The sequence below is a fragment of the Muscardinus avellanarius genome (genome assembly GCF_963383645.1).
Source record: "Muscardinus avellanarius genome assembly, chromosome: 1".
Classification (NCBI taxonomy): Eukaryota; Metazoa; Chordata; class Mammalia; order Rodentia; family Gliridae; genus Muscardinus; species Muscardinus avellanarius.
In genome coordinates, this window is record NC_137786.1 from 72166245 (window position 1) to 72183078 (window position 16834).

General features: G+C 32.4%; 1 pseudogene across 1 annotated transcript; it reads right to left on the reverse strand.

The window, feature by feature from the left end:
• Window positions 1-9939: 9939 nt before the first annotated feature.
• Window positions 9940-12010, reverse strand: LOC308271056 (la-related protein 4-like; annotated as a pseudogene). Its single transcript has one exon. The product of its transcript is annotated as a la-related protein 4-like (transcript).
• Between the last annotated feature and the right edge of the window lie 4824 nt (window positions 12011-16834).

The following is a 16834-nucleotide window of genomic DNA, read 5'->3' on the forward strand; positions in this document are numbered from 1 at the left end:
TGGACAATTCCTCTGAATGACAGTTAGGCTTGTGAAGGAGACTTGACCCTGGCTTGCCAGTAAGAGCTGCAGCACAATAAACCCTGCTTGATTTTACATCTCTTGTGAGTCCTTCATTATTTGGATTGGTGGGCGATTCTCAGACCCTTCAATCCTTGGGAAAGAATCTTTGCTGCCTGAGTCTCTCACAAGCCGCTGCCCATCAGTTTTAGTTATAATGTTTATAAATAAAATTTCAATTAAACATATTAATCCAAATAATCCTAAAATAATTTTTTGAAGAAAGGAATGCTAGACATTCTTCATGGGGTATCTACACCGTCATGGACCCCCTGATCGAGCTTTCTCAAGATCTGCAAAAGTTTCAGTAGCAGAAAAGCTTTCAAATGTTCCAGTTATGCTGAACCAAAAAGACAAAACAAAACAAAAAGCATAAAATAAAAAAAAGCGAACAACATTTTAAAGAAAACTTCCAAAACCATAGCATTAAAAATAAAGAGGAAGCTCAGCAGAGGTACAGATGTGACTCCTCAGTGTGATTGCTTCCTAGTGGTAAGTTTGGAATAGAAATATTTCTATGAATTAAATTTAATTTTACAGAATCATAGCATCTCTTATTTATGAATTTATAATTATGTTTATGTTTAATTTAATCTAAATTTATTTTGAATCAATCTCAAACCCACAGAAAAGCTTAGAGATGAGTATAAAATCTATATAGCCTGGTAAGACACAGTAGAACATATCTGTAATCTAGTATTTGGGAGGCTGAAATGGGGGATCACAGATTAAATGCAAGGATTTAGTAATTTAAAGAGACTGTTTTCAACAGGAAGGATACTGGGTTTGTTATTCAGTGGTAGAACCTGTTGGCTCAATTCCTAGTAACACACACACAGACACATACAATTAAAACAATGATATTACCTTTAATAATTTACCAATTACTATGATTTTATCATATTTGTATCTCTTTCAAAGTGTAGTTGTGCATGCACACACACACACACACACACACACACACACACACACGTGTAGTAACTAAGGAATATTCCCAGAATATTGTGACAAGTATAGGAGTTTAAATTTTATAAAAAGATAATGTTGTCTAGTTCCATCTATTTCTCTGTAAATGACATAATTTCATTCTTCTTTATGGCAGAGTAAAATTCCATTGTGTACATATCCCATAGTTTTGTAATCCATTCATCTGTGAATGGACCTTGGCTGGCTCCATAGTTTGACAATTGTGAATTGTGTGGCTATGAACATAGATATGCATGCATTAGTTTGGTAGCTTAATTTCCATTCTTTTGGGTAGATACCCAGAGGTGATATTGCTGGATCAGGCCTCAATTCTTACTTGCTTTTCTCTTGGTGATGCTCTTTCTTCTGTTGTAGCTGCTGATATGACAGTCAATCCACACTTAAAAGACTCTATTCAAATATTTAACCTTTTGTAATGCAAATATTAGCACTACATCTCCTTTTGAAACTAAAAAGAGGTTCATAATAATGCCTGTAAAGTAATTGTTCAACTCAATTTGAAGTGGAGTTAAGATTAGTTCCTCCTTGCACAGTGATAACTTCCCTCCTCTAAGCCACTCAGTCTCTAGGTAGTGCCGTCTGTTCTTTGAACCCTTCTGTGGTCTGTCTACTGCTCTGTACCATACTGTCTCAAAGAAATATCACTGTCCTTTAGTGTGTGTTCTGTGTACATTGAAAACTAAAACTTAAAATTAAGATATATTAAATTTTAGGATATGCCTCTGACCTTGTTATTATTATTTCAATAATGACATATGCTATAATATATGTATATTTAAATTGCAGGGAAATAAGTCATAAAAGTATATAAATTAAAATAATGAAAAGTTAAAGTTAAAAGTAACCATGCTAGAATGTCAAAAAGACCAGATCAATGAGGCTAAATGCACTGGGATTACATTTACTGTTGTAAATTTAGATAGGAGGAAAAAACCTAACATACTAGGTGGGACCTCATCTCTGAGAAAAACAAATCAGGGTTTTAGTCAATTTCAAGTTTAAGTGCCAGTAGCATATATAGTTGCAAATAGATGAATAAATTAACACACAGCCAGAGTATGTGTATAACTGAAGCAAATCAGTTTGTATTTACAAAGTATAAAGTGTTCTCAATGGAAATAATCCCAATTATCATACTGTATCTTAAAGACTGTGATGAATTGTAAGCATACAATTAAAATACTTCTACATTGCACACCTTTTACTGATATCAAATTATCACACTCTTCTCCATAAATTCACACAGTAAAATAATAATAGGCAGACCCGAGCAGAGTGTGTGCACCTGTAACCCCAGCTTTTCAGGAAACTGACCAGGGAATTCTGTAAGTACAGTCCTTTGAGGCTAGCCTAGCAAACATAGTTAGACATCCATCTCCAAATATATTCTATTGAATAAAGCATATAATACAATTTTCTATAAAAATGAATATTAAAATGTCATTAAATCATGTACTTTAAAGTGTGTCTGAAGCAAGTAGGATAGAAACCATAGAAATTAAATAATAAAGTAAGATTTAATAAAGATGGGACTGAAGTATTTAAGTAAAGTATTTTAACATGGTAGTCAAAATTTAGTCTTTTATTTTTTTCAGTGATATAATTGTTATAAGAAAAAAACTAGACATTTTTCTCTCCCACCTACATACTGAGCTTAACTACTTTTGGGAGATAAGAGGTTGATTTTAAAAGTTACAAATTCCTCAAATTGAAACAAAGTGATTCATGATACCATGAAAATTAGTGGAAGCTCAAGAAGGTTCAGAAAGTAATGTGATAAGAATCAGTTAATTTATTTGTTTTTATTGGCTTTGCATTGAAATGTAAACAGATCCATCCTAAAGCAATGCAAGTTTTCCACTCTGATTGTTTCAGCAAGACTTAATTTTTTTTCTGTGTGCTTTTACTGGTGCACAATAATCTCACATGATAATATAAATCATGTTGACAATAACATACATGCACATGCTCTTGATGACCCTACCTGCCTCCTCATTTCCCTCCCTCACTCCCAATAAATGGTACACAGATTGACATTGGTAAATTCATATAAATACACATAGTTCATGGTAATATTTCCATTACTGAACCTTAGTTTTTCTCCTCCCCTACCTTTATATCTCCTCCCTGACACCACCAAGGTTTCTCCTTCATTATCTAAAGTCTCCCTTGTATCACAACTATTCCATATCCTGTACATGTTAGAGAAAATATATCACCCTTTACTTTCTGTGATTGGTAAATATCACTTAACATATTCTACAGATCTTTCCATATTCTTGAAAATGAAGTAATGCTGTTTTTTATTGTTGAGCAGAATTCTATTGTGTGTATTTCCCATAACTTTGTAATCTATTTGTTTGTTCATGGGACACCTAGATTGGTTTTATAATTTGTCTAGTATGAATTGTGCTTCTATGAACATGGGTATGAATTTATTACTGTAGTTCTCTGGTTTTGACTGCTTTGAAAAGATACCCAAGAAGGGAATAATTGAATCATATGGTGGACCCATTCCCAGTTTTCTAAGGAATCCTCCCACTAATCTCCATAGTGACTAATCTAGTTTAGTATCCCACTAAATGTATAGAAGAGTTTCTATTTCCCACATCCTCATCAACATTTCATTTTATTTTACTTCTTTGTTAGTGCCATTCTGATTAGGGTTAAATGGATTCTGATTTTGATTTGCATCTTCATGATTACTACTTATGTTGAATTTTTTTCAGGTATCTATTAGGCATTTGTATTTCTAATCACATACAACCTATCTAAATAACCAAGAATATATTGAAAACTGAAAACAACCAATAGCAAGCAAGCAAAAAATAGAAACAACAATAAAAATTCTGCCATCAAGGAAGAGCCCAGGTCCAGACAGCTTTCCAGCTGACTTATAAAAAACTTTTAGTGAAGAACTAAACTCCATACTTCACAAGTTATTTTACAAAATCCAAAGAGAAGCAATTATTCTAAACTACCACTATGAGACCAGTATCACATTGATACCAAAACCAAATAAAGATACTTAAAAAATTGCAGACCAATATCACTGATGAACAGAGATGCAAATTCTAAACAAAATAGTAGCTGTGTACATTTAAAACCACATCAAGAAAACTGTACACTGTGAGCAAATTGGTTTCATCCCAAAAAAGCAAGGCTGGTTTAAAATATACCAATCAATATTCTATTAACCACATAAATAGAACTAAGAAAATTCACATGATCATATCAATAGATGAAGAAAATGCATTTGACAAAATTTCATACACATTTATGTTAAAAAATCAAAGAATATTGGAATAGAAGTAACATATCTCAACATCATTAAGGCAATATACTATAAACCAATTCAGCAAAGTAGCAGGATACAAAATCAACCTAAAGAAATCAGTATATTTTCTATTTGCCAACCATGAATCCATGGTGGAAAAAATAGAGAAAACAATTTCATTCACAATAACCTCAAAACTAATAAAATACCTAAGAATAAACTTAACTAAAGAGGTAAAAATCTCTACAATAAAAATTATAAAACACTAAATATCAAAATTGAAGAAGACCTAGGAAGATAAAAATATCTCTCTTGCTCTTGGATAGGCAGAATAAATATAATCAAAATGGCCATTTTACCAAACATTATCTTCAGGATTAATGCGATCTCTATCAAAATACCAATGTCATTCTTCTAGACCTAAAAAAAAAATCAATCATAAATTTAAATGAAGGAACAAAACATCCAGAATTTCTAACGCAATTCTCAGCAATTATAACCATGCTGGAGGCATCACATTTCCTGGCTTCAAATTATACTACAGAGCTATAGTATTCAAAGCAGTATGACATTGGCACAAAAACAGGCACACAGACTAGTGGAGAAGAATAGAAGATACGAAAACACATCCACACAATCATAGTTGACTGATCTTCAACAAAAGGACCAAATACATATATTGGAACAAAAGATAGTCTTTTCGATAAATGGTGTAGGGAAAACTGACTACGCATTTGTAGAAAAATGGAATGGAATAATATCTATTTGTAAAAAAAAATGGAACTGAATTTAACTTGTGATTGATCAAAGACCTGGAAATTATACCAAAAACTATGAAGTTATTAGAGTAGGACATAAGTTCAATACTCTAACTTATAGGCACAGGTAGTAACTTCTTCAACAAGACCTCCAAAGCTCAGGAAATTAAAAAAAGAATTAACAAATGGGAAGGCATCATACTAAAAAGTTTCTGTTCATCAAAGGAAGTAAAGAGTCTAAAGAGAAAGCCTAAAGAATTGGATTTTTTTTTCTACCTATTCCTCTAACAGAAGACTAATACTTAAATATAAAAAGAACTTAAAACACTTTACTCCAGCAGACTTTCAGACTTTAAGAAAACATCAGACAACTCAGTCAAAAAGCTGATTAGATTTATATTTTCAGTTGTTACTAAGAATGTATATGTTGATTTTCCAGGTAAAATATCTACTCTTAATTTCTACCTATTTTTTAAGCTTTTATTGTCTTTAAAAAGATCCATACACAAATTTGGTAAATAATGTCATTTCTTTACAACATAGGCTATAAATATAAATTGAGTTTTTCATGAGGTAAGAAAATCACCATTGAATATGTATTTACCATATCTATTCATTTTAATGGGTTTTCTTTCAGTCCTGGCCTGTAAGCTTTTACCACTTTTGTACACAGTGAGGCTCTCTATGATAACTTCTTTCATTTTCATCTGTTTAGCTTCTTTTAATCTGTTTGGCTTTAGCAAACCAGTAATCTAAGCTTATAAAATAAAGGCCAATAAATTTCTGAGTAAACATAGATAAAGCAAAGCTGTAGTTGCATAGAGGAGATTGAGTTTTCCATTTTGTTTTACAGGTATCATTGTCTGTTTTGTATTTGTGATAGTAGCATTTATGGCTGGAGAATTATTAAAGATATCACTTAAATAGCTTAAAATTTTATTCATGTATTAGTAGACTCTAACCCTTGTTTTACTGATGCCAAGTTAACCTATTTACATGCCTGTTTAGTCTGATTCATTATAAACTATTCTAAAGATTGTCAAAATTTTTTTATTATACCAAAGTCAAAGTTTTGTTTCTTAAGTTGTATAAAATCATATTAATTTAAATGTAATGCTATATTACTTTAACCCAGTTTTGCAAAAACTATATTTAGGATTATCGGAAGCAGATTGAGCTATTGATATTTTTAAAAATCAGGATTTTAGATCTTTGAAGTACCTCCTTTATAGTAGAATCTACAGAAATAGAGTATGCTCTCCCTAGATAAATTTGTGTTTCAAAGTTTAAAATTCATTACTATCATCAACATGATACTGTTAAAAGTCTATCTTTCATAAATATTATATAAGTAGTATTGTCTATAAATATGGTTAAATATATGGATAATATTCTTTTTATATTTATAATATGTAGCTATGATAAAATTCTGTGCTTCATAAAGATAAATTTGGCCACAAAAATCTAATTAGCCCACACTGTAAAATTTGATAAATGATGCTTTCAATACATTTCACATATTTAAAATATAAATCTACCTTAAAAGGCGGAAATGTAATGTTACACAGGCACATGCATAAAAACAATTAAATAGCTGGGCCAAAAGACCAATCTGTAATATAGGCCAAATAATTTAACAGCACAAGCACTTTAATTGTGAGATTCATAATTATTTTCTGGATAAAAACCTACATATATCCTTCAAATATAATCCATATTCTTTAAATTCTACCATGCTAATGCAAAATGACCCATAGAAAATACAAATTCGAAATGCTGAGACTGAGTTCCATTGAGTAAGAAAGAAAGAAGGGCACTAAGCTCAGACTGTAGAAAGGAAACAGCCAAAATAAAATGGAAGGAGAAAGGGAGTTAAGTTAGGAAGCAGAATCAACACAGTATTTGTAATGAAAGAATAATTTAACATTTAAAGCTGACAAATAGCATAATATACCTACTTAATGAAAAAAAAAAGGCCCAAATCAAGAAATCTCATTTTATTGGTGAAAATGGGGAGCTGGAGAAGAAAGAGAATTTAGAAAAGAGATATGATAGGTATGTTAAGAACAAGGATAAGAATATTATTTGAGCATATTAAAACAAAAATAAAAACATGTTTAATCACTGCAACAATCAAAGTATTAATATAGCCAGAAATTTAGTCTCCATTCAAGGACATTTTAAATATGCCAACACCTTGATTTTATCCTATTGAGATTGATTTTGTATTTCTGAATTTCAGAATTTATAACACTTAAAAAATATTGTTTTAAATCAGTATGTTGAAAGCAAGTGTCAACAGTGGTAATAAAATTTTAATATAAAGTACAAATAAAAATACAAGTGATTTAATATAAATGAAAAATACAAATGACTTAATACAAACTAAAACCCCCATTGAAGGGAAAAGTTTTCAGATTGTGTTTCAGAGACAAAACCAGTGTTGAACACTGTATAAGAAACACACCTAAAATCCAATAATTTATAACAATTAAAGATAAAAAATTATAAAGCTTGTACTCAGCAATGTAAACAATTTTTTTTTTTTTTTTTTGCGGGTCTGAGGATGGAAACCAGAGACATTTGACCTCCGAACTATACCCCCTGCCCAATTTGTTATTCTTTATTTTGAAACAGGGTCTCACTGAGTTGCAAAGGGCCTCACTAAGTAGCTGAAGCTGTCTGCAAACCGTGATCCTCTGGTCTCAGCCTCCCAAATGCTGGGATTACAAGTGTGTGCCACCACGCCCAGCTGGACTTTATAATTTTAAATGCTGTACTTCACAATGGAAACATAATTATATCATAATTACAAATACAGCAAGGTAGTAGAACTTTTCATAATGCAGAATTTTTAAAGAGAATTAAAAATGCACTAATGGTACCTAAATCTCAATCTGTTTTGAACAAGAAGACTATATATATATATATATATATATATATATATATTTTTTTTTTTTTTTTAGTTTTTTATCACTGTGATAAAATACTTGAGATAATAATCTTATAAGGAGAAAAAGTGTTTCGGTTCACAGTTTCAGAGGTTATATTTCATGGTCACTTGCCTTTATTGTCCGTAGGCCTGTGGCAAGTTATTTCATCATGGCAGGAAACAGAAAACTCTGCTTGTCTTTTTTTTTTTTAAATATATTTTTATTGGTGCATTGTAGTCAAACATCTCAATGGAATACAAGACATGTGAGGATATACAAGCACACATCATCCAATTAGCCTTTATCCAATTCCCATTCTATTCTCTCCCCCTCCCTCAACTCCATGCTTGATTTAGTGATTGACATTTGGTATATTTGTTTTAGTACATCATGTGCTTTAGAGAGATTTCATCTTCCTCCCTCCCATCCCTTCTGATACGTCATCTTAATTGCTCCTCCATAGGGCTCTTTCTTCAACTAAATTTCCTCCTATTACCCATTTCTTCCTAGTTTTTTTTCATATTAGGGAAAGCATCTGATTTTTTATTTTCTGTGATTATTTCCCTGTGGATGCTGCATTGCCCCAGCACTGGCCTCACCGAGCATGGCAGGCTTGGGCCCGTTGCAACTGAGACCCTATTTCAAAATAAAGAATAAAAATAGAGATGGGGGAGTAGCTAGGAGGTAGAATGCCTCTGGTTCCATCCCCAGTATAGCAAAAACAAAAACAAAAAATTCTCGTTAATTCTATACTATTTAACATTTTACAAAAGTCAGTTGACATTGTTTTATCTTCATTACTAACACAAAATAAATTACTAGCAGGTCAGTCAGCTCTAACATTCTGGGACCTAAAATTCTAAGTATGTGAACTGAAGAGTAAAATATTTCAATGTTCAATTTCAAAATTTAGAGCAATTATGATTTGACTAGACTGGTCAAAGTGATTAGAAACATGTAATTCAGTAGGTGGTTGGTCATTTTGCTTTTGTCATTTTGTTATTTGTGGTTGAACAGAGAATAAAAAAGTAACAAAAAGCTCTGTTTCCCATTTTAAGGGGAGGAGATTACAGGGTAGTTTAGACCTATGGAATCAGTTTGACCTACTGACTCAAGTCTAAGGGGAAATACTCAGTTTTTTTTTTAATAAACCCCAATATTTACTTATATATCAAACTGATTAGTAGTCAATCTCCAAATATAATCAGAGCTTAATAGCTTGTTGAAATAATATTAGTAAAGTAAAAAGGAAACTAAATTTCAAATGAGAATAAAAATCTACTCAAGTATTACATTCAGTTTTCAAATCATTTACTAACATAACAACAGATTTGGCTTAAATCACTCTTACACACATTCATGCCCACAATAGAAACTCCAGTCACTCATCTGCTCGGCAACACAAGGCCATTTAATCAGATGGCATTCTCTAAGCCAAACTTTAAATAGATGAGAAAAGTAATTTATAATTTTACAGAAATGCTTCTTCAAAAGTAATTTCTCTCAGTCCTTCATCTCTTATACTGAAGGATGTATCATGGTTCCCCCCTCAAGCTAATCTGAACTCTCAAAATTGATTCCAGGCAGAAATATCTCTGCAAATTAAAATCAAAAAGAAAAATACGAAAATTATATTTATACTGATTAGAATCCTCTAGTACTATAAAATCATTTTAGAGATGAATTTTGGAATCCTACTGCTTACAACTCCAAAATTCATAATGATTTTAGGACATACTTTCTGTTTTCTTCCTGGTTACCCTCCTCCCTCCAAAACAATTCAATATAGCCATGGCTCAAGTTTAATGGGAAGAAAGTTTTTGAATAGTTTTATTGTTTACTTCACTGATCTCAGTGGCATGTATTACTCTTTTCCATTATGCCAAGTCACTCCCTGAGGTTTATCCCAGTGGTTAAACTGATGTCATTGTTCCCTGATTTTTTTTCCTGCTTCTCCTCTGGAAATGGTATTGCCTCAGAAGCCTGAATCTTTACTAGCCTTTGGCTCTGGCTTTTCCTATGGTCTCTCGATGGACTTCCAGGAGCTCTAGTCTCTTCATTTTTGGTGGGAAATACAGCATTGCTATGAAGTCCCCATAGTGGCTGCACAAGAACTAGAGCTGGCTTTTTAGAGGGCTTCTGGAACAATTCAGTATAATTTAACTTTTGAGGCTTCTGTAGAGCCATAGCTATGGATGCATTTATGTTACTATTACATGGTGAAGCAATATTTGCTCGTGGTGGCTTTGTAGTACTTGGGGAAAAAAACAGGCATATTCATCTGATTTTGAACATCCTTCTGAAGAGTGAAATCTTCTATTAGATCCTTTTCTTGCCAAGTTGTGCTTAATGCAGGAAGCTCAGCTGAACATGGAGGACCGGTTCTCATAATGAGTTGCTGGGCAGATTTGGAGTCTGTCTGCTTATCCTCTGTAGGCACTGAACAACTAGCTCTCAAGTGCTCATTATCCTTTTGTTGTTGTTGTTGTTTTGTAGACACCTTTAAAAACATGAGAAATTATATTTTTTTCAAAATTATTTCACCCAAGATTGTCAATGAACTTCCAGGTTAATGGAGGACAATTTGAAGTTAATAAATCAAACTTTGGTGCTGGAGCCTTTGCTTCAGCTGGTGATGGATGAGTTCTTGGAGTCCTGTCATCTTTGACCTCTGAAAAGAATTCTTCTTCCCCTAACATGGTCCCCACTCTGTTCCATTTGTAAAGTGGAAGTCTCCTTTGGAAGGTAAGTTTGCTCCTGATGCCCTGTTATTACAGAGTTCGGCCATTCAGCTGGAAAGTTTCTTGTACTAGATCTATTCAATGGCCCACTTCTTAATGACACAAAGCGCTCTGTTGAGTGTTCTGAACCACTGGATGACCTAAAATGAAGATTCATGTGATTTTTTTTTAAAAGAGTTAACCCATATTTATAGCAGCAGCATTTGTTTTAAAAGATCTTGGTGAACTAAAGCCATTCACAAAACTACCACGGGGAAAGTGAGCCAATGATGTTTCAAAATAAAATGCTAGAATTGGTGACCAAGACTGAGGCACAATGCTACATACAGAGTACTGTTGGTACTTGCTGAAGTGCTTTCTGTTGGTGAAAATTACACACAGGCTGCATGAAGGCTGATTAGCATATTTTGCTTGAGTGGAAGTGGACTGTCTATACATACTAGAACCCATTAATCAATAACCATTTTTATCAAAAGAAAGTATTGATGGCTTTTATCCTTGCCATCACTGGCTTGCCCTGAAATGTTTTAACTTCTTCTCTTCAGTATTTAAAAGCCTGTAGTGAATCTGTGTCTGGCTGGAAAGTGATATCCCAGTTGCACCAGTTGCTATTGTGTGCAAACTCACAGCTTATCACTTTAGAGCAGTTTTCATTTTTAAGCAAAGCTTTCACTTCCTCCACTGGTGTTGTTTCAGGAATCTCTCTGAGACTCCCAATACAATGCTTATGACTTGGTCTCACCTTCTCACCTTTTTCATTAACTTCTACCATAGGAGAAGCGCTTAATACTTCAAGGATTAGATCTGGTTCTGTGGTCAACTTTATTTATTTCTTTCATGTTGGCCACTGTCCAAATTAGGATAAAAAAGCGCCTTTGCCAAATTTTCTCTTGAGAAACTCAATTCTAATTGTTTCTTCAGACATTTTTTTTAGGTCTTCTGTAGAAATTGCTGAAATGCTTTCTCCAGAAACATCATATATTTGGTAACTCAAATCATGGGGTCCTAAAATCATTCCATCAGTTGATTCTTCAATGACTGTAATATTTCTGTGGTTTCACAAAATGGAGAATACATTATGTCATATTCCTTACAAATATCTTCTGAAAGCTCTGCTTTACTCTCAGATGAGAGCCTGATGTGGCTGCTGTTTCATCAAGAGCTTTCAGTTCCATGAATTATAGTAGCAGTGGCATCAGGGGTTTCAGGAGAAAATTCCTGCCATACTTTGGCATTAGGATTTAAACCAGAAGTAACCTGCTTCTCCTTCCGAGTTCCCACATGTTGCTCACCTATTAATGAAGTTTTTCAGTGTTTTAACTTTATTTGTGATTTAGGGAAACCTTGTTTAGTAGAATTTTCCTTCCCTTATTCAAGACCATTAAATTATTCTACTTTTTTTCCCTATATACTGCATTTTTAAAGTCTACAATGTTTCTATCTAATAACTTTTTTTCTAATATTAATATCTTAGTACTCAAAATTATAAACATCCAATTTTTAACAATTTTTACAAGATGTAACTAAATATGTTTTGTTTGTTCACATTATCCCTTTGTATTTTGACTGTTTCCTTGATATTTTTAAAATCTTCAGTAAAAATCCTATTTTTAAATAAATTATTAAATAGTTTAATTAATTTGTAAAATTAATATTTTGTTAATTTTTTGGACATTTTCAAATATGTTAGTCCACAAAAACTTATTTTGATGAGATATACAGTGGTAAATAATCATTAGTAAAAGTTGATATTCAATCCAGTATATTTCTAGAAAATTGATTCTAAAATAAGCCTTATGCTCTATGTTAAGAAAAGTTGAAAAATGCAACATAATATGTTGATTTAGATATATAAAGTACATTTATACTGTATATGTGCTTTTACTACAGAAGATAATATGTTTGAAATATTTTACTATATATAGAGATTAGCATTTGACTAGTGCTGATTCATTATTATTATGGTATGTCCATTTTTATAATTCATTATACATATATTACCTGCTTAAAATTTAATTTATAGTTAAAATTATAAGTGTAAAATATCTCAGAAAATTTGTTCTTTCAAATATCCCTAACCTTGAATTTGCTGCCTTGGGAATTTAATTAGGTCTTACTAAATGGGACTATTCATTTTTTCTCACCTCTCTATGATCCAGAACTAATTAACACTTGAAGAGAAAGCTAATATGGAAATTTTTTAGAATGATAAATGAAATTGCTTGAATGGCTCTGGGAATAATACTTGTATGATCTTCAGTCGTTTTTTATTCACATACAGCTAGTAGTAGAATGTTACATTTACTTTCTAAATTTTAGTCAATAGTAGAAAAATAAATACAATTATAGTATATTTTAATGTTTGTTAAAATCATAGAACTCAGCCAGGTGTAGTGCTCCACGCTTGTAATCCCAGCATTTAGAAGTCTGAAACCAAAGGATCGTGATACGCGGATAGCCTCAGATACTTAGTGAGGTCCTCCACAACTTAGTTGAGACCCTGTTTCAAAATAAAGAATAAAAAACAGGGTAGGGGGTATAGCTCGGAGGTCGAATGCCCTTGGGTTCCTGCAAAAAAGAAAAAAAAAAAATCATAGAAATGCAGTATAAGGAATATTCATAATTTTTTTGTTCAAAAGATCATATGTTTGAAAAAGCAGAGAAATACAGCAATGTATATTCTCTGCCCTCTAATTTTTCTTTCTATTGTAACAAGCAGTATGTCAATTCAGTGGACTGAAAACCTTGATGACTGAGCCACATTAGCTTGCTTATACATACTATAGGAGCAAAGAAGTATACAGTTTTTGTTAATTTCTCAAAAGTTGAGCAACTACAATTTGTCTATGTTATTGATTAGAAAACAGGGTAAAGAATGTAAGTTCAGCAAACCATTTGCATGCCCTCCAGGAACTAACTCAATTAGGGGAAGTTAAACAATCAGTATATCAAAACCTGCTAAAGAAAATAAAAGCCAAGAAATAAATCCTGGCTTGGCCTATGGCAAAGTTGACAAAGAATGTAACATTGTTATCTGCATCCTAGAAGGTAATAAATCTACTTTGAAATGTAGAGAGAGAAAAAAATGAGACTATTTTTTAAAAAGACATGAGAACTGAAAAGCAAAAAAAATATATTGAGTGAATGGCAATAATCCCAATTTGTATTTGTGGAAGGCAATACAGTAAATTAACTAATAAGGAAGGTTCTCCTAAACTAGCTGAAAGCATAGGAAAAGGAAAACAATGAAGAGCATCACAGCAGGCATGGCTATCCATGTTTATAATCACAGTACGTGGGTGGCTGAAACAGAAGGGCCACAGGTTCAAGTCCAACCTCAGCAATTTACTAAGACCCTCAGGAACTTGGCAAGACCATGTTTTAAACTAAAAAAAAAAAAAAAGGAAGAGCCAGGCATATGGCAAACACTTGTAATCTCAGTACTTGGGAGGCTGAGATAGGAGGATCACAGTATTGTGGCCAGCGTCAGCAACTTTTGAGGCCCTCTGCAACATAGTGAGACCCTGTTTCAAAATAAAGAACAACAACAACAAAAAAAAAAAGCAGGCTGGGAATGGAGCTCTAAAGAACATGAAAAAAAAAAAAAGAAAATCATAGTATTTATAAAAAGTCAAAGCAAATAAACTAGTACATGTTCAAAGCTGTTTCAAAATATTATCAATAAAGGATATTAAAATAATTTATTATATTTTAAATATGGCTATTATAGTCTTTGTAAGAATTTTCATATACACCAACATTTTCAGTTGAAAAAATTAAGGAAAAAAACTTCAAAAAATTGACTAATTTTAAACAAGTAGCAAATGAGAAAGTTGGGATTCAAATCAATCAATATGGCATCAGTTTTGCGTCATTTATTTATTTATTTACTCATTTATTCATTTATTTTCATATTGGAGGCTGAACACAAGAGTAGGGCAATCTATCATTGAGCAATATTCCCAGCCCTTTTTTATATTTTATTTTGAGACATGGTCTCTCTAAATTGCCCAGGTTGTCTTGTAATTTGCCATCCTTCTGCTTCAGCCTCCCAAATTTCTGGGATTATAGACATGTGCCACCTCATCCAGCTCAGTTTGTATTCTTAACCACTCAGTTCATGTCAGGAGATACTTTGTAGGCAAGCTGGGATCAACAGGATCAGTTAAAAAAGCCAGTTTGAAACTTCAGGCAAGAAAAAAAAATGATATTGGAAGAAGGTTAAAGTTTCTGAAATTGCAAAAGAAAAAAAATCTAATATGGAATCAGGAAGAAAGGACTTGGTAATAGAGAGCCGTGTGGAGTTGACCAAAACACCAAAATCATCTGAGGACTACCAGAGTAATGTCATTCTGACATACCTCCTCTTGCCCACCTCTTACGAAAATCTCCTAGAATAGAGATGCATCAACTCTCAAAGGTGTATCTCACTCTGGAGATGGCCTGCATTCTCTCTTGAATGTGTATTTATTTTCCTAAAGAAATTTATGTGTATTTCTTTGACTGACATATGCTGAAATTCTTTTCTGTCACATAAGCCAACTACCCTGTCAGTCCTGAGTTGTGGTCCCCTCATCCTCCACTAAGAACTGCTCCAGAGTGTTCACAGAATTAATCCTTTCTTTGTGATAAAGAAGGAGAATATTTTAAAAGAGTTTACATCAGAAAATACCAAATGTTGTGAGGAATTTGAGTATTAAAGTTAGTAAGTAGATCATTGACTATTATAAAGTTGTCATTTGCTATTTTGAGAGATATTTTCTAATAAAGTTCAAACCATATTTCAAGAAAACTTAAAAGTGTAAAGAAATAATAGAAACAAAAAATTGCTTTTAGGTTGGTAGGCTGTGAGAGACAGATGGAATAGTACTTTTTGAGGTTAAATGATGAAGAAATATGTTTGTATGTTTCCAATTAACATGATAAAGCTTTTATCCAGTGAAGTACATAGATCCTATGATAAAGAATGTATTTTAATACTTAAACCTAATAACATTAGTAGCAAAATTTTAATACTAAACAAGTTATGGTTCTAAGAGTAAATGATGTAAATTTTAATTTTTTTTGCAATTGTTTTTGAAACAATTGACCCATGTTCTTGCTTGCCTGAAAGTGTATTTTGGCAGTTTAGTACAAGAAAACCAGCTCTAGTAAAATCCAAGTAGCCATGTTAAATTGCTATACCTATCTACATATATATCTACATAATGCATATACATAAATATACATATCTGCTTATACATACAGCTGTATGTAAACAGCTGTTTTGCTTGTTTGCTTGTATATGTGCATGGCACAGGACTGAACCCAAAGGTGGTGTACCACTCGGTTACATCCCCAGCCTTTTCTATTTTTTTTTTTTTTGAAAGTGGGTCTTGGTTCATTACATAGGTTGGACTTAAACTTGTAATCTTCCTGCCTCAACCTTCCAAGTAGCTGGGATTATAGGCATGCTCCACAGTTCTTAGTATTATATTCTTTATATTAAAGATTTTTTGAGTGAATACATAAAAATTTAATTTATTTAAGTAAAGCAATTTCAAGTTTGAAGGATAAAGTTAAAATAACAAGACGTTACAATAATTTATAAATACAGTATGGTTTTATAGAAGTTCTGTCACCCAGAGATATAAGAACATGAATTTGAAGAATAAGTAGCAAAATAAATAAAATAAAGACACAGAAATATCTACGACAGGGTGATATCATGGTGATATATAGAAAAAATGGGAGCAAAACCACTAGACTTTAGTTTAAGAAAAAGAATACTGAATTTCCTTGGGTAAAGAGAGACAGAGAGAGAAAGAGAGAAGGGTAAAATACTTCTAAATTTAGGGTCCTCTATAAGATCCAAACAAATCTACTATTATTATTAATCCATCTTCTTTTTCTCACTATGCCAAATAAAAGGCATTTGTCACTTCCTATCATCAGTACCACTCTTGCTTTATACAATACAGGACACGTAGTTGACTGAAGACATAGAAGTAAATGACTCTTGCCAAGTAATGTTAGCATGCTCTTGTTGTATTTGGGATTTCTCATCCCCACACAGCCATTTCATTGCTCTCTAAGTGG